Raw genomic sequence first — 19,556 nt, forward strand, 5'->3', positions numbered from 1 at the left:
AAGTGTTTTTGATTAGATAAATGGCTTAATGAATGTAAGTGAATTTTGACGGAATCGCGAATGTTATGTGTTGGTTTATCACTTTATTTCGTGTCGTTATGGGAGTTTTAGGTGTTTGTTGATCTTGTAATTGCTTTTGTGTCACTCTGTTGTCGATTTGTTTTAAGATGACAGTTGGATGATATTCGTAATCTTCATATTTATTAATTAAATTAGACTTGTAGTTCCATTACAGTAGAATAGGACCACTCCTCTTCCCGTGGATATCGTTAAAAAGTAATATTATGCAAACTTAAGTCAGACCTCTCCAACCCTTCTGGTCAGCGTGGGAAAGACTATTTGCCTCTGGAAAATTAGAGTCTTGCTCCTGCAGTGGACACTAAATAATCTGATGATAATGCCGATATTGATGACTCTTCAATGAATCTACAAAAGCAAGGGCTCAACTTTAAAAATCACGGAAATTAATTATAATAACAACAAAATAGAGGATAAAAGTACCTAACACCTGTAGAGCCAAAGTGACTTTATTAGGCGCACTAAGTAATTAGAAATTATCATTTCCTGTTAACGTTATTACGTCACTAAATTCCAATACCCTTAACACAATAGTTTGACCACATTAATTGCTCACATGCAAATTCTAACCTAAAATTACCGACGCCTGACCTAAACGACCGTAATAACCGCGTATTATTTAGCGCCGCGTCGCACGGCAGCCGCAGTGCCTTCGATTGTCGATGCGGTCATAGTGTCGGTCTCTATCGACAGCATTAATCGCTATCAACCGGTGGATTAATCGCTTTCAGTGAGAATGTATGTAGCCCGTTTGGTTGCGGAGGCTGCAAGTATAAACTGTGAATTTCACATATTCCTACTACATTGATACTGATTGATTGATCTTAGTAGGACTTATTTTTATTAGAATCCGACGGACTAGACTTTATTAGGTCTCTGTTTTAATAAAAAAATTAATTAAATTTTAAAAGAGTTAATTTACTCCTATAAAAAACCTGTCTTACGTTTTCAGCAGTGAAAAGACTCAACACTATGACTGAATTCCCGACTGTAACATTGTTAATGAAATTTTAATTTAGTCGTAGTCACTATGTTCATTTAAATATTAATAGGGTTCCTCAATATTGGTGCTCTAATTATATCAAACAGGACTTACCATAATGCAGCTGATGCAATCACAGCTCTGTTGCCGCTAAATTTGCAGCTAATTTCTCTTAAAATTAGTTGCAAATTGTGGTAATAAAACATCATAAACAAGATATAACGGCTCAGATAAAAAAATAACGATAGATTTTATCGGAAAATTATTTTGATAAATCTCAATCTACAGACTTTTTTTTACGGAAAATCAAGTTAAATTCTAACTAGATTTCTCAGGTTTGGAATAACTGCCTAAAGGCACTATCCCTTCTTTGTATCAAAATCAGTGATCAACCAATAGATCTAAAGTTTAGGACAATATTTGTTCCAGGTATGGAAATAATATTCTATAAATCTTATTATACCACATCATGACAGATTCAATGTTCAAGATCATCTACCAAAGTGAGAAAGCTTACCACCTCGGCCTCGCAACTGCATCCAATAATTGCAGTTAGGCGATCGAGTCACAATAATGCAGTTGGCCCGTTATGCAATCACAGCGCGACTGCCGCAAATTCCCTGCTAATTGGACTGCAGCTAATGTAATGTCAAGTCCTGGACTGGCTGCGAGTGGAACGCGAACCTGGAATGGAAATATCTGTTACGAGGGAATCTGGGGTACTTTGAATACATGAAGTGATGCCGAATTGATTTTTTTTCGCTAGTTTGGTTGTTGGATGAGCAAAGCGATGTACCTTGTAACGCTCTCTCGAAAACGCACAATGACACGTATAGCAGTGGACTGTATTAACAAACCCAAATTTCAAAACTTCCTCTAACAAAATATTTAAATTTCCTGACCAATGAATGGTTATAACTATAGTAAACTCGTATTTACATACTCGTACTTGCTTAGCACATACATGAAATACAATTTCGTATTTTACTTACCTATTTGGTACAATTTTCGGTCCACTTGCACGATCCCAGAAGCGTTTATAGTAGCTCCTTTAAGTTTGACATACATTCACATAAGTGAGGCAACAATTGTTACAGTTGAAGAAGAGATTAATTTGTAGTGTAATAATGGTAACTTGATCTTGGTCTTACTTGAAAATTAGATTTAGTGAATAGGCACTTACAGGGCAGATATGTACCATCCTAGACTGCATCTCACTTAACACCAAGTGCGATTGCGGTCAAATACCTGCGTTGTCTAGCATAAAAAAAAAAGATTTCGTTTATTCAGCCTAGTATCTGCATTAAATAATTGCCACTATCGAGTCAAAATAAATTAATTGCAACCAAACTATCGAGTCAAAATAATGCAGTTGGATTGCAGTGTCACAATCACAACAACTGCCGGAAACTAGTAGCTAATTGCAGTTGGAGGCTGCAAGCGAATGTAACGTCAAGTTAACAACTAAGTACGAGTTGCATTAACGCGAGAATGCAATGGGAATTTCCTTTTCTACGGGATTAATAGTCTCTGAAACTTTTTAGAAACCTTTTGATTGTGAAAAATAACTAATTTATGAGCAATCACATCACATTACAAGCAAAGCAAGCAAGCAGAGCTTAGATCTACAAAACAATCGGGACTGTTACTCTCACCTCTCGTTCCACCGCTATAACTCCTATGTAGCCAGCTTGACCGTCAATAAAACCCAACCAGTGAAGGTCAAGTTTGTCCCGGGGAAAAATTAAACTGTCATTGGACCCGCAAAGAAATCTACAAAACAAGTGGATAGCGGTTGACATACCACAAGGTAGATAAACGTCCATGTCTCTGGGTTTCAATGATCTTTCTGGTTTTGTAGTCTGGTAAGTGAAACGCAAAGCAAACGCAAAACAAAAATGTAGGATGTGCGATATTTCTGCGAAACGGGATACGAATCACACACGTCCTCTAAAGATGTTAAAATACCTTTACATATTCGTCGGGAAAGATCCAAAACACTTCAGTGTACCAATGTTAACAGTTTTAAACCATCGAAACCAAGTCTTTGATATAATTGTCAGATCCATAAATAAATGGTACAATAACAAGTTTTTATACATGCCAGTACTTCACGCACGAACGTGGCGCACGTGTACGTGTATCTGCTCGATTGTGGGTAACGAAGCGTGTACACGCGCCGGGCTCTTGCTCCAATAACGTAGATGTCTGCAGCGGGCAAACGTATCGGCTAGATAGGTCTGGGCTTCAAAGTTATGCAGATTGCTGTTTATCTACGATTTAGCATAGGGAATTTAGCAATAGTATACCTATACATGCACTGCATATATTTATACCGGAGAAATGCTAAAATCAAGTGGCAGTGGGCGGGGCACATAGCTCGTAGAGACGATGGCCGTTGGGGCAGAAAAGTTCTCGAGTAGCGACCACGAGCAGGAAGACGTAGCGTGGGCAGGCCTTCCACTAGGTGGACCGACGATCTGGTGGAGGTCGCGGGAGGTGCCTGAATGCGAGCGGCGCAGGACCGGTCTTTGTGGAAATCCTTGGGGGAGGCCTTTGTCCAGCAGTGGACGTCTTTCGGCTGAAACCAACGAACGAACGACTTGGTTTTACTGGTCCGACCCAGTGATACAATATAACATCGATTCAAATAGTAAACCAGGACATTTGATTTACAGCGGTCCAAATAACTGTGCAGGGTAATATGAATTCGTAATTATTCAATATGTGGCGTTCCGTTAATGATAGCAATAGCACAATCGGATGGATAAATGTTGTAATTTATGTGTTCTGCCCCAAACGTGGGAGTGCAATTACGGGGTGTATGGGGTTACTATAGAAGGGAAGCCGGGAGGTCGATGAAATTAATCGAGCTGTGCAATGAATGGAAAAATACTGATCCTAAATCATTGAAGTAATATTACTACGTAGTACATTATAACTCAATGCCCTAAATATCCAAAACATAGCCTAAAATTGGTACCTCTGTGGTTGAGGGTTCCGGGTTAAGCTCGCTTGCACCTTCGGCCTGATCATCACTTACCATCAGGTGAGTAAAAAAAAACCTATAATAGCGGCTGGAATAATAAAAGAGTTGTCTTCAGTGGCATGACAACATGAAGCAGAAGGCCTCTTCTAGCCTGCCATCAAGGACTAAGCTAATGGTGATGATTATGCAAGTACCTATCTACTGTTTCATGAATCGATCAATGCACAAGAACGCACTTTTATGTATTTGTTTTGCATAAAAAATAATAGGCTTCTGACGATGCCGAATTGTCGATTAGCATGACATACCTACGACAAATTTTTATTGCCTGAAATTCCAACAAAAAAAACCTTATTACGAGTAGGCCTAGTATTTTATCATAACGAGTAGGTACCTATATGCTTATTAAATTGATCGCAGGCGGGTCTCCAAAGATGCGTATTATCTTTCAAAGCCAGTGAGGATATTCTTGTCCTTTAATCTCCCTATCAATAGCCCACATCAATTCATCGATACGTGAAATCCTTTGGCAATTCCACAGCCCATCCCTATTAACTTTAAGAGGATTCCGTCCCATTGTAGAAAATGCTAATGATTTCCGCTATCGAACCGCCGTTTAAGGTGGACTGGAAATTTCATGAATTCCCCTAAGCTCGGACAAACCAATAAAAGGCATTGTGTTACTCTAATGAAATAGTGTTTTTCTATTCTATTGTTTTAATGATGGTGGATAAGTGCCCTAGGTTTTGTTTATGTTTTCAAGAAAATAAAAGTGTCGCCCTTCCCGTGAGTGTCACAAGGAAGAAGTGTATGTGAACATACATCCCTAAGTGGAATGGCCTGCGTGGGGAGTGTAGAGAAGGTCATTTTTCTGCAGTAGACACTATTTTATGATCGTCATCAGATGTTGATAGTGATAACGATGAAATAGGCAAGCTTGTTCGAACCTAAACCATGGTTGGCGTACAACATATAAATCTCCAGGTTCCCATAGTGTTACATTCGGTGAACACACCAACGACTAGGTACAGAGAATCAAGAAATTATTTTGGGCATTCTTAAAATGTTGGTTTATTTAGAGGAAAAAGTTGATTTATTTTTGCTTCTTCCGTCTTTTTTTGCTAACATTAAGCAGGATCATAAATAACGAAATGGAATATTCAGATCCTAAAAAAAGCCTTCAGGTTACCGTCACAAAAATGTGAGCATTCTTCGTGAAACAAATCGTCAATTTTCCTTCTGGCAACAATTTGTAAGATAACCCACGTTCTTGTAAGTCACGATACATTCCGTCCAGATGTCGCTCTCGCCGTGACAAATGTACGCGGGCCGTCCTTAGCCGTGTTGCTTTAGATTAAATACATCCAAGCGCCAAATTGGTCCACATACGAGCAAAATTCCTCATCTCTATACCCTACTAAACAAGGCCCAAAATTGTTGAGCAATTCACTTACGCATGTTACAAGCTCCCATGTAGAAATAAGTCGTAATTTGGAAGAAGTAGAGCTTAATTTCAAATGAAGGTGAGATATACTTGATGAGCAAGCATACACAACTTTTTAGTACCTATTGAGTGAAGCGATTTCAAGTTTGTAGCAAATTGAATGAGGGGATGAAGACATTTTCTTTATGTATCTCAATGTTTATTTTTGGGAGAGCTCATTTTACAAGATTCACTTAGAATTTCTTCTTGCTCATGCTCATACAGGTTGAATAATAAAATTGTTAGCTCCTTTGAAATTGCTTTGCCGGTTGCTGAAAGCTACTGCAAGTCAACATACTTTAAAATGGTAATTAATTTAGAACTCTTATGCCCGTTTTCACCATCAATCCCTAATTTTTAAGTGACCAAAATGCTTGTTATGTATTACCTACCATAAGGGTCACTTAAAAATTAGGAATTGGTGGTGAAAACGGGCACTACCCCCGTATTAATAAACAGTTACACCTAGGATGAACCTTGGATTAAAATGACATTTCCATACTAAATGACAATTTAAGCCAGAGTTCAACTAGGGTGTAACTTTTATTAATAAGGGGTTTGTTTTCATGATAAGGTTGATCATCGTAGCTTGAAATTAGACAGCGTCGTTGAAAAATTACCAAGGATATTTACTCATTTATTTTTCTTATTAGGACTGTTTCTCATTAATAATTTATTAAATGAGACAAACATCATCGCCGTCCATTCTCCGAATGCGTCCAATCAATAACTTCTGACCCACGAGCTCGCAGACGGATCGAAGGTTGCATGCGAGCGTGTCATTACGAGGCCCATTAGCATAATTGATGGTATCTGCCCCTAATGAGGACGATTGCAACTGATCTTATGACATTTATCTGTGTTACGGGGATGCGTCATTGAATCCACTGTGTTTCTATATTCCCTAAGCAGTCGGGCATCTTGTAAATAAAATTGTCATAGAAAATTACTTGGCCGAGTTGCACCATCACCTAAGTTCGTCCGTAACTTTGACGATAACCGGTGTTTTTTGTATGGAGTTTGATAGATTTTTGACGTTTGTTAAAGTAAGATGGTGTAACTCAGCCTACAACTTCTTGTCCTAACAAATACGAATTCATCATCATTTAACAATAGAGGCCCACAGCTAAATAAACATTTGACTACACACTTAAAAAAAGAAACACGTCATATCAACTCAGTTTTTCCTGACTAGTTAGACTTTTAAAGATTCTTGTGTCAGACTTAACGAGCCTTCATAAGCTTTTGATGGGACTCAAGAATGAGTAAATAAATAATGAAAAGCTACTTCATAATCGTACGAGTGACTTCACTCTAAAATGAGCTAAGTACCTACTTAGGTCTTTAGAATTAGCAAAATAATCAACATTTCGTATTTCGCTTCTTTTAAAACTAAAAAGGCTAGGAAAGCCGCTAATAACATTTTTCTAACTCTCAGAGCCACTGCCAAACGATGCCAGCGTTGCCAAAAAGCTTTCAGCTGGTGAACTTATTTACACAACACTTTTGTTATTGTTTTGCAGTTCTTTACAATACTTTTTAGTATTTAAAAGTTAGGTTTATAGAGAAATAACTTATACTTAAAAAGATTTCCTAAGGTGGGACTTAAACCTGAAATCATTCTCCTGTCGATTGACTGCTCTTACTCGTGAATACCAAGTCTTTGTATAAGACTAGTGTATCTACTGAGCTGGGATATTTATTTAGGTATACCTATTATTTTGTTTTGGGTGATGTGAGCCATTATTGCTGAGAAAACACGACATTTGTTACCAAAACGATTGAATTTATTTTGTTTTCTTATCAACACAAATAAGAAATGAATCAACAAAACCATTTTTGGTAATGTAACACAAATTCTATTTATGAAGAGGAGAACAAAATCAATTTATTCTTTCTTCGCGCGATTCGATTAGGTAAAGAAATAATATAACAATAAGCAGGCATGAAATGAAACAACACTGAATCGGTTTGAAGAGCCGTCTTTCAGCGACTGTATTTTCCCTTTCATTTCCTTCGCGTCACTATGACGGGTATTGCTTCATGTTTTTTCTCCCCGTCTCCCCACTTCCCACTTCCCTGGATAGGGGAAGATTGATAGCGCACTCACGCACAGACAGACATGAGAGACCGTAATTAAACGTAATGATTGTGGGAAAAAATGTTTTGTCGCTGCCGATAGTGTTTTGTTTTTGTAACATTTCGATTTATTCTCCCACTTTGTCCCATTTCAAATGAAATGATTTATACGTCCACCTATTTCCTAGCTAGAAATCGTTATCTACTTTCTTGTAACGTATAAGTTAGTGGACAACGGTTCTTTGTCCTTATTTGGGTGCCCCAAATATTCGGCTGGATGTACAAAAAGTCCAGCCATGATGTGACATGCATTTATAAAATTACCTGAATATACCAAAGGTTGTTTTAAATAATTTACTAATCCGGGCCTTTTCAAGGCGAGAGTGAATACGCACTTACAGGGCAGATAATATGACTGCATCTCACTTAACATCAGGTGCGATTGTGGTCAAATACCTGCCTTATCTAGCATAAAAAAAAATTTACTATTCCGAAACAAAACAAATTCTCGCCACAATTTTGTGCACGCATTAATCATTTATGGTTCCTAATGATCGGCCTCAGACTAGCTTTACAAATGTTTGATGCTGACTGCACTTTGTAAAATTCCGAAAAGCTTGGCTAGTCATTAATTAACTCATAATTCTCGATCAAACAAAAACAAACCACCTAAGCCCTGCAAGCCAATCTCCGCAATCAATGGCTCTCAGGCGCTACAAAGCCAGAGCGCGGCGTAAAACAGTAGGGTATGTGGTAATCCTTCTTGGGCAGGGCTGCCCTCGTAAATTTAAAAGAAATAGGCTAAAACAGGACCTACCTACTTCAAATAAAACAAAAATACTATAAATATTTGTTTAGGTCTCTCTGACGTATAGAGGTAGAGAATAGAGCTCTGTGATTAGTTCGTGTGTCACCCTGTGTCCACGCGCACTGTGAGACCTAATAGTAATGTTTGTGAATACGGGCGTAAGATACTTACTTAATGGCTACATAGGCACATTACGAGGCAAGTTTAACTTTTGCGAAATCCTAAGTTTGATTACTAGGCAAAGCACACAAATTGAAAAATTACCTCTTTAATTGTTCCCTCTTTGCGGCCTTCAATCAGCCAAATTACCCAAAAGGAAACATGACTCCCCGCTCCTCATTTTCGTGTCAGTTAAACACCAATCAAGTGGCAGCCCTCAGCCGCACGACCACAAGCAGTTGGGCGCTATTGATAACGTTTTTATTTGCCACTTAAATAGTGGGGAACATGAGATTGCTTGGCCCACGCTGTGTGTAGTTATGTTTCCATAACAGATATTAAGGTTGGTCATAAACCATGTGGGTATATTAGCATTTTAGGGTTATTTAGTACATCTTTGATTGTCATCTGTCATCCGCTTAGCACAGTGGAAAAGTCGATCTTTAGTTAATTCTTTACTTTAAAAATACTCGCATCATAAGCGGGTCTAGTGACAGTTTATCTTTTCTCTGGGACCAATTTTATTTGCATATTTTTGTCTTTCGGATAGCACATGCAAACTACAGTATGATTTTAAGCTTTCGCGTTCTATTACTGGTATAATTAAAATTTTGAATCGCGGGTCTCAACGCGACAGTTTTTATGAAGCTAAATGTAAGGTACCGAAGTGATAGAGCGACACTCACTTCACTCCTAAAAATCACCTGGAAAATTCGACACAAAATATTTTGGAACTTTTCAGTGATAGCTGTAGATTGAATTTCTTTTCAAAGAAAAACAATATTACATGTTCAAAATAACAATAAAACCAACAGTCCTACAAAAACCAGCCAGCTAATATCGAATGAAATTAGCAGGGGCTTATTCCGAGTACAAAGCCGCGCGCAATCTCCCAGCCACTTGGCGCGTCAGGCACAAGCTCTCTTTACTCCCGTATAATTTACTTTCTCTCCGCGGCCTTTGTGCCAATTTGAGGTCAGTGCGGTAGAGATTATTTCGAGCGTGTTCTGTTGTTACGCTAATGTTAAGTTCGTGCGTTTACAGGATTGACTCCTTGACGGCAGCGTTAATTAGGAATGTAATCCCATGGGAATGTTTAACAAAAATATTTATGTAAGAATAGTAATGTCGCAGTTTCATAGCTTTATTTACAGAACAGAGGGTGAACCAGATCCGTTTCTGGGTCCTAATTATTTCATAATAATCAAAAAGTCCTTTTCTGAAAACCGCATCAGTATCACTTTGGCTAAACGCGAGATAATCGTGGAAAAACAGAAGACAATCTGAGAACCTCTTATTTTTAAGGAAAAGTATTAAGTTTTTTTATATTTTTTTCAAAAGTGACTTATTTCAGCAATCCTAATGCGGTTTGAAATTGTTCTCACCAGAATAAATCAACTCTTTTCTCGCTTTTATCTTACATCCCACTTCAGCATCCTCTGTCAAGAGCACAATTCTCTAAATGCCCCAAAAAACAAATCCGCGTGCAATACCGCTTCACACACGGAGGGCAGTGCCGCATCATACATCATTCAGACGATCGCTTTGTCTGCCTCATTTGTATACTAGAAAAAAGGGACGGGGTTTCGAAATCAAATGAAGAGGTAATTAAGAGTGAGTGTTCGGGGTTTTGTCGAATAAATATTTGTGGATTTTCATCAGCGATTTAAGAGTTAAGATTAGGACGTGTTGGTTCTGGATTAGCAAATAAATGATGGTCTTCAGGTCTTAACAGGAGTTAAGACAGACTAGGAAGTCCGTCTGCTTCGTTATTTTAGCCGTCATTTGACTCCACTGCTGGGCAATGGGGAGACCAAGGATATCCAGTATTGCACTGCCCGTCAGCTTATTAGCTTTGAATAGTCAACACAATGAATTTATTTGAAACTAGCTTTCCGCCCGCGGCTTCGCCCGCGTGGACTCCGAAAAACCCAAATATTTTACGGAACCCTATATTTTTCCAAAATAAAATGTAGCCTATGTTACTGTGGATAATGTAGCTTTCGAATGGTGAAAGAATTTTTAAAAACGGTCCAGTAGTTTTTAAGCCTATTCATTACAACCAAACAAACAAAGTTTTCCTCTTTATAATATTAGTGTAGATGAAACCCACTTAGGGGAACTAAAACTTTAAGTAACATTTTCTTATCAGTGCAGGCAACTAAAGAATTAGTCACTCAAGTTACTTTCAAATGTCACTAGACAGTTTAATATTACTGGAAACTAATTGTTTTCTCGTGCAAGTATGGTTTTAATGAGAAAAATAGATAATCCTTTAGACCGCAATGAGCACCCTTTGAGCAAGCTTTATTTGGGTTTTTCGAGTAGCTCACAAATCGTAAGCCCCGTTGCAATTATCGCAACGTAATCTTTTTTATCTAAGTCCTGCAAGTCCGTACAGTGAGGCTGATAATGGCTTTATTCGGCAGTAAACAAAGCGGGTGCAGATAAATGCGCGCGAAATCCCGATGCGATTTGATGGAGAGCAGACTTGGCCATCGCGTGGATCTACATAGAGATGATAAATGGAGTAAAAATTATAGCTGGCTGTAAGTAGTTTAAAGACTGTAAACCCTTGAAAAGGAGGCTGACAATAGTGACTGAGTTTCTTGCGCTGCTTCTTCTCAGCATTGGTCCATTTATTGTCCCGAAGCAGTGGTAGTGTTAATCCTGGGACGTGTAATTGCTTTTTAAAAGCCTATTTGTAAAAATAAATAAGTTTTATGAGTTTTTTTAAGAGTCATATTTTTAACTCACCTGTAGTAAGGTTACATGGAAATCATCATCATTTCAGCTACAAGACATTTACTGATGAACATAGGCCTCCCACCATTGATTTCTAGATTGGTTTGTTTGTTGATCCTACTTTGCGTTTGCCGGTACGTGGCCTACGTGGCCTCCTCTCCAGAATGTTGCGTTGTATCAGCCGTTAGTTCTGCGTGCTATATATTTTAAACTTGCTTATCCGTCGGGTTATGTCAGCGATTTTGCATACAAATATCAATGTAATTACAATTGAAAGTTTTTACATGGTGATAAATTAATATGGTTGTACAATGTACATACCTTCAGTGGTTGGGTTTTTATTGGCGGTCAAGCTGTAGATCCTGGTTACAGGAGTTGCAGTGGTGGAAAAGAAAGGTGGGAATAGTGCCGTATACCCTGTATACCTATGTTTAAAGCTAAATCCTGTGCACAGTTTTTTCACGTTACTAAATTTTGCCATTATTTCCTGGATTTGTAGTGGTAATAAACAGCTCTCTAAAGATCCCATCCCCAAGCAAGAGCCGGTAAGATCTGAAGGAACCTTAAGACCCTTTTTTGGGGCGTAAGACGGACGAGACCTATAAATTGGAGGGCTCTCATCCACGAGTGTGCGCGAATTGCTTCGTGAAGGACACGAGCCTTGAAATTAGAGAATTGTTGTAGGGTAGATAGATAAATAGGTAATTAGGAGCATGTAAAGAAAATTACATACCGACATAGCTCGCAGAATTGCTAAAATCAAGTGGCAGTGGGCGGGGCACATAGCTCGTAGAGACGATGGCCGTTGGGGCAGGAAAGTTCTCGAGTGGCGACCACGGGCTGGAAGACGTAGCGTGGGCAGGCCTCCCACTAGGTGGACCGACGATCTGGTAAAGGTCGCGGGAAGAGCCTGGATGCGGGCAGCGCAGGACCGTTCATTGTGGAAAACCTTGGGGGAGGCCTTTGTCCAGCAGTGGACGTCTTTCGGCTGAAGCGAGCGAAAGAAAATTCTATATCCTCTGGATACCTACTCGGTAGGTACCTGTGCCTCTACCATGAGTTTACCTACCGAGCATCTCGCTATCGAGGGCGTAAAAAAATGTATGGCAAATTGTACAGCGCCTCTAGCGGTTAGTAGCTGAACCACAGCAAAACTAAAAACACTACCATGAGTTCATCTCAAATCGTTAGGTAAAAAACCTATCTAAATGAATACGATAGCGACTAAAGTTTTTATTAAGTTTCATACAAATAACTTACCATGAGTTGCAATTTTCAAAGATGTCATCGAAAAATACCTTAGCTGTCACAGTAACGTAACTCACTGGCTTATTGACATGTGAAAAGCAAAATAAAATTGTGGTTTTAGGTCATTTTAGGTGTTTTCTTTATTAAATTATGTCGGAAAGAAGTTTATTACGATGGAACATGTTATCAGCATGTGGGCAGACCTCCCACTAGGTGGACCGACGATCTGGTGAAGGTCGCGGGATGAACCTGGATGTGGGCACATTGTGGAGATCCTTGGGGGATGGAGAGGATGCTGCGTTTCCCAGAGATATGCGAGGGAATTGTGTCGTGCGAAAATGTCTAGCTGTGCTGTGAAAATGTGTGCGGGTTTCCACCAAAGCTGTGCGAGGAAAATGTATCGTAGCTACGAGGATGTGTAGCAGAGATTTGAAAATGCTCATTAGTGTTGTACAGCCTGACCCTTTTCTACCAGAGATGTGCTGACCGAGGCGAGGTAAATAAAGCGATTCTATTGGTTCTTTACAAACACATCCTTCGCTACGCATCCTCGCACATCTCTGGTGGAAACGCAGCCTTACGAGATCATGATAGAAAGCTAATCCGACAATGAATATGTATTTTCATAAGTTGAAATTTACTTTTGTTTTTAATCAATCTGTGTATTATGTCCTATTAGGTTTTGTGAAATAAATAGTCAATAAAAATTAATCATTTTATTTTCAACTAGCTTTTGCCCGCGGCTTCGTCCGCGTGAATTTTAGTTTGTCACAGATCATCATAATAATTATAGCCTATATGTTAATCTGGGTTATAAACAATAATACTGTAAAGTTTCATCAAAATCCGTTTAGTAGTTTTTGCGTGAAAGAGTAACAAACATCCAGACATCCAAACTTTCGCATTTTTAATATTAAGTAGGATATTAGTAGGATATGTATTTACTTAATTATTATTACTGACGAGATTGCTACCATGTATGTTTAGTGACCATGAAAGATTAAAACAATATAATGTATTTAATTAATTATAATATCTTAAGTTTTACAATAATAAGGTAGGTATATCCATCCAGTTACCCTAGGTCTTTATTATGGATTTAATTTACAAGTAGTTATTTACAAGCACTCTGCTCTAAATCCTTTGGCTTCAGGGAAGAACCTGGACCGCCACCAGTCCAGTGTTCCCTTGGCAGCTCTGTGTATGCGAGTTGCCTTCTTCTTGCTGTTTAAAGTCACTCCACACCTTAACAAATAAACATTACAAATAATAATGACGAAATAAGATAAAAGCAATCAAAATGAATAAAGTAGTAGGTATTTATACACACTTTTCTCAATTTCTCAGTAGTTTTCGTGTCGCCGGTGGCATCAGCATTTCACGTTCGCGTGTCCGTTAGTTCCACCCACCGTTGACTATTGTTGGCTCTTTCTTGGGGCCCTTCAGTGGGCATACTCAGATCGCCATATCTATGGAAAAACAACTTTATTGTATCTAGAAAATATAAATCTAGCACTCATATTACTGAATTTTAGCTAGGCACGTGGAAGTTATGCTGGAAAGGTTGTATTTCTCCAAAAAAACCAGCTCAAAATTATTCGTTTAATTTCGAAATTCCTCCACCACATAGTATGTTTATTTTTACTTAACTTACCTTTCCATAAATTCTAGAATCGGTTTAAACGGATAGGCGCAGGTTCTCATTTTCCTATCGTGGTTAAAATTCAATTTTTTGTGGAAAATTATTCATCAATAATCCTTCAACAAAACATGTTTTGTTATCTGTTGTCATGACAACAGCTGCGTCAAAGTCGCAATGACAAGAAATAAACAATACAGATTTAAAATCATCATGTTAATTCAGCTTTAAGCACTGTTCTAGGACACTTAAATTTTGCAGTGTTATTTTTGACATTTTTGTTTTTTCCTACTCTATCTTTTCTATATAGTTAGAAAGGAACGGCATTCGTTCTTTCATTCATCCATTCATAGAGTGTGAAGTTGGATACGTTAACATGTTCACCAACATGACATCACAAAACCATCGAATTATCGCTGGCGAGTAAAGTATACGGTAATTGAACTCATGGTATGATTTTAATGCAAACTTCATCGATCCGCGTTTAAACTCTATCGACTGTAGTATACGAATACAAGTTTTCGATGGCAACTCATGGTAGAGGCACTGTTCTCTTTGGTGTCGGTAGTCAATTTATCATCATCATCTAATCACCACTGCAAGAGTAGAGACACTATTTTATGTACCAGAAGCAGATACTTAGAGGAATAGATAAATGGTTAACTATAGGTTTACCTAATTTTATGGTAGGGCCCAAAAGATAAGGAGACATGTAAAGTGCCCCATAAGGACTACCCTTTATTTTTTTATTATTTACTATATTTTGACGTTCTTGAGTGCCACTTGTGGTCTAAACTGAATAAATATTTTTGATTTTGATTTTATGATTATCGTCATCTCAATATTGTCCAAAACTTTTGGGAAAAAATAGATTACAAATAGACACAAAAACCACCACGCTTTAGCACCACGTCTCGTCGCTAGAAAGCGATTTCTTCCAGACAGTCAAGTTTTTTCTCAATGATACGAACGTCAATGAAACCTGGAGGCCTAGTATGCGCGCCGCGATAAGCGGTTATCACGCCATGTTATCGATTTTGCCCATACATTTTGACGTCGATAAGAATATATCACGGCGCTAGCCCGGCTGGAAATCATAGTTTAGGGCGATTTAACGCATCATTCATTCCAAAAGAGCCTGCAAGTTACATTTTATTATGTAGTTGTATACCGAAGCATAAAATATATTATGACGTGCATTGTTTATACATAATATACTATAAACTGCAAAATCAATACATTATTTTGTTTGCTTCAGAACATAATGGACTTTATCTTAAACTTTGCTCCAACATTTCAGTTCAGTTGACAAGTTTTATTTTATACCGCTGGGACGGCAGGAGATAGGAGTCATCCCTAAAACTACGGGACTTTTGCACTAGTGAGGGGCGGTAGTCGATATTGGCATAAACTGGTAGAGGTACAAGTTGCAAACGCAATAAAGCTCCTAATTATTATCAGTTTTAGGTTACTATAATAAATAATAAATAAATATCTTTGGACAATCTCACACAGCGCCATCTAGCCCCAAAGTAAGCAATTAATATGCTTGTGTTATGGGTGCTAGCTTAACGGATATACTACTTATATACTTTTTTTTAAATACATACATAATAATATTATACATAGTAACACCCAGACCCGTCACAGAAAATAAAATTCATCATTTCAATTTCTGCCCGGCCGGGAATCGAACCCGGGACCTCTCGGCATAGTAGTCCGTTCTGAACCACTACCTACACCAAACGGCCGACTGACTATGTTCTTACTTGTTTTTAATCTGCATGTAAGAAGAAAAATAACAGTAAATAAATATATTTTTTGTACAAAATTGAGACATCGAAATGTGGGTATTAAAACTCAGAAAGTATCTTAGCTAGCTAAAAGCGTCAGTAAAAATAACGGCCGTATTCACAAACATTACTATGAGGTCTCACAGTGCGCGTGGACACATAGGGTCACACATGAACCAATCACAGAGCTATATTCAACGCTGTGCGTTCGATTTGCTGCTTCACTTAAGCAAGCATCGTAAGCCAGGTAGGAATTATCGATATTTTCCACCGGAAGCTTTACTTGCAGCACTACCTCACACATCCACGAAATATTTATGAAGGTTGGAATACGTTTTCGGATCTTTTGTTGTTTTACATTCAGCGAATTGTGACGTACTTTGAGAGGAATCGTCTGGAAAACGATAATTCTTGTGCACCTAGCTCATAAATGGTTCACCTCAATTTGTTTTAAGTAATATTACAATGAATCAAATTATTTTTGGGTGCTCTATAGTAAATGAACCAAAGTGACTGACATAGCCCACAAAATCGCTAAAATCAAGTGACAGTGGGTGGGGCACATAGCTTGTAGAGCTGATGGCCGCTGGCACAGGAAAGTTTTTGAGTGGCGATCACGAGCCGGAAAACGTAACGTGGGCAGGCCTCCCACTAGGTGGACCGACGATTTGGTGAAGGTTGCGGGAGGTACCTAAATGCGAGCGGCGCAGGACCTGTGGAAATCCTTGGGGGAGGCCTATGTCCAGTGGTCTTTCGGCTGAAACGAACGAACTCTATAGTTTTAGGTATTTTTGCAATAAAGGAAAATATTATTTATCTTTCTTAGGGAATCAGGGATATACATATTATCTTCATTAAATTTGTATGGTGCATTGAAGTAAATAAGGGTGAAAATGTGGTCATTTATTTACCGTAGCTACACGTACCCAATTTACAACACGCTACTCCAGGCCCTTCCTGTTTCAAGGGCCGTTACTCAGCCTCTTCTTATTTCAATTAATCCCCACATTTCACCCACACATGCTCACACTTCACCCACACATGCCCACATTTCTAAATCTCCTCACTCGAGTCACTGGGCTCGAAAAGTATCGATAAATTGAGCAAATATCGATACAATTTCAATTCATCGTATATTCGTTATTGTGTTAAACGACAGACAGGGGGGACTGATTTCGTTCCGGCATTCATCGCCACAAACAAAAGCATGATCGACGTATTTATCGCATCAAATTGCACGTACGCTGTCAAGAATATTTAACACAATTTTGCTCGTGATAAAAATGCGCATTAATTGAGTTGAAAGTTAAAAAGATATCTCCATGTTTCATTATATTCACGTTCATCATCCATCATCATTGGCAGGTCATTTAATGTCCACTGCAGGAATACGACCTTCTGTGATCTATCTATATTGAGGGTCATAAAGTTAGCAGGAAGGCGCTGGATGCAGGCCGCTACCAACCGGTCAATATGGAAATCATTAGAGGAGGCCTATGTTTAGCAGTGGACGTCCTATGGCTAAAAAGATGATGATGAAATTGAGGGTTTAGCCTACACTCTTCACTTAAGTAACTAGTGTTCAACGCTTGTTAAAATTGTAAAGCCTTTGATGATTGCCCAACGGATTAGTAAGCTGAAGTGGCAACGGGCAGGGCATAATACAGTACGCAGAACTGACGGCCGATGGGGCAGCAAGGTTCTGGAGTGGAGGCCAGGTACCGGAAAGCGCAGCGTAGGTCGTCCACCCACAAGGTGGACCAACGACTTCATAAAGGTAGCGGAAAGGCCACTGCCACCAACAGGCCATTGTGGAAATCATTGAAGGATGTCTGTGTTCAGCAGTGGACGTCCTATGGCTGAAATGATGAAGATGAAGATGATGATGATGATGATGATGATTGCATATTTTCACTATAGCCGCCTCTTACGCCATCCACGCGAACAGTGAGGGTGGTCCTACTCTACGTTCAAACCGGTATCAATTACAGCCTACCCCATAAGAGCACATTCCTAAGCCGCCGTACAAACCCATGCTTTCAATTATACGGGACACTTCTGTTGGTGCATTATTTAGTCCAAATCCCAGCTATTGGCGGAGCTATTGCTTGCAAACCGTCACTAAGACGGTTTTTCAATAAAATATTAACCCTCGGACTGAGGGGGCCTTGCAGAGGATTAGACGAACGCGCATTTTGTAAACACGGAGTGTTACTGCAATGGGTGTTGTATAAAAAAAGCTTGTAAAACACTTTTGAATTTAATTTACGTTAAGGTTTTGCTGCTGTTTAAACTACATCAAGTTTTTTGTGTGGTACGTTTAAGATCTGAAAATAATGTCCAGAATTGACAACAAGAATGTGTTTCATTCGCCTGCTATATTCTTGTAATTTAAAAAAAAAACACTGATTTCAGTTAAAAGTTAACGTAAGTAGTTCTAAAACGTTTTCACCAAATATTCTAAGTTCTTATAATCTGACAGCTATTTCATTTACTATTTGGTCATTGATTTTAAGCGCCTTAAAATTTTTTACTATCCATTTCATACTCAGGAATATGCTGACCTGAAATGTCATTCATAATGTTCATTTCACTGATTTCAGTTGCACTTCATTTCATTTTATAATCGTCGGCCGTTTGGTGTAGTGGTTCTGAACGGACTACTATGCCGTGAGGTCCCGGGTTCGATTCCCGGCCGGGCAGAAATTGAAATAATGAATTTTGATTTCTGTGACGGGTTTGGGTGTTACTAAGTATGTATAATAATAATATGTATGCATTTACAGTATTTAAGTATGTTTATATCCGTTGTCTAGTGCCACAAGTACAAGCTTTCCTTAGTTTGGGACTAGAAGCGTAGTGTAAAATGTCCAAGGATATTTATTATTATTTATTTATTTATTTCAGCGACCTAATACTTACCTCAACGATACGGGCGATAGCAAATACGCGGCCCATACTTATCCCTCACAATCCTGAGGGCGCTTACGGAGACACCACTTAATTGTGACAATTGGAAATGTATGCGGGTTTTCTTTTGTTTTCGCCTTCAGTTGTAAGCCGGGAAATACTTTGTGGCTGCTTTAAGAACGTTTCAGTGATCTTACAACAACATAGTTCAATCGTATTTTTAAAAATAACATTTGAAATAAAAGGATATTTCAATCATTTTTGCAAGGGCAAAGGGCAAAATATATGTTCATAAATATACGAATAGTAAGAAATAACATTAATTTCCCAGAAAAAATACTGTTTTTAGTTGCGATGAAATCTATATTTAGTTAATTTTAACAGACTTGTTAATTGGACCACTGATTTCATAGGATTATCGAGCAAAATCTATGAAGACAGCGATTATTAACAGCTCATTAAAAATTGTATCAATTGACTGGTAGAGTTAACTATGTAGTTAACTGCTCAACAAAATAATAAATTCAGCCTCGCAAAACCAGGATTTCATTCGCATTACAAACTCTTTCGGAATAGATAATTAGAGTAGGTAGGTACCTATTCACTTTTTCACAAAACCAAAATCGTTATCAGGGTAGGGGTG

The 19,556-nt window shown here is 38.5% G+C and overlaps 1 protein-coding gene and 1 long non-coding RNA gene across 3 annotated transcripts in view; one reads left to right on the plus strand and one right to left on the minus strand.

Moving 5' to 3' along the window:
- Positions 1-19,556, plus strand: part of LOC135078747 (protein Dok-7-like) — a 480,894-nt gene that overhangs the window by 103,064 nt on the left and 358,274 nt on the right. The gene's annotated exons all lie outside the window — the stretch shown is intronic.
- LOC135079051 (uncharacterized) lies at positions 13,586-14,761 on the minus strand. Of its 2 annotated transcripts, XR_010258713.1 has the most exons (3): positions 14,226-14,761; positions 13,902-14,040; positions 13,586-13,816 (listed from the first exon to the last, which is right to left on the minus strand). It is a non-coding gene; the product is annotated as an uncharacterized LOC135079051 (long non-coding RNA). The 2 variants fall into 2 exon arrangements; XR_010258712.1 differs by lacking the exon at positions 14,226-14,761 and having other exon boundaries at positions 13,902-14,213.

Source organism: Ostrinia nubilalis, chromosome 15, assembly GCF_963855985.1.
Source record: "Ostrinia nubilalis chromosome 15, ilOstNubi1.1, whole genome shotgun sequence".
Classification (NCBI taxonomy): Eukaryota; Metazoa; Arthropoda; class Insecta; order Lepidoptera; family Crambidae; genus Ostrinia; species Ostrinia nubilalis.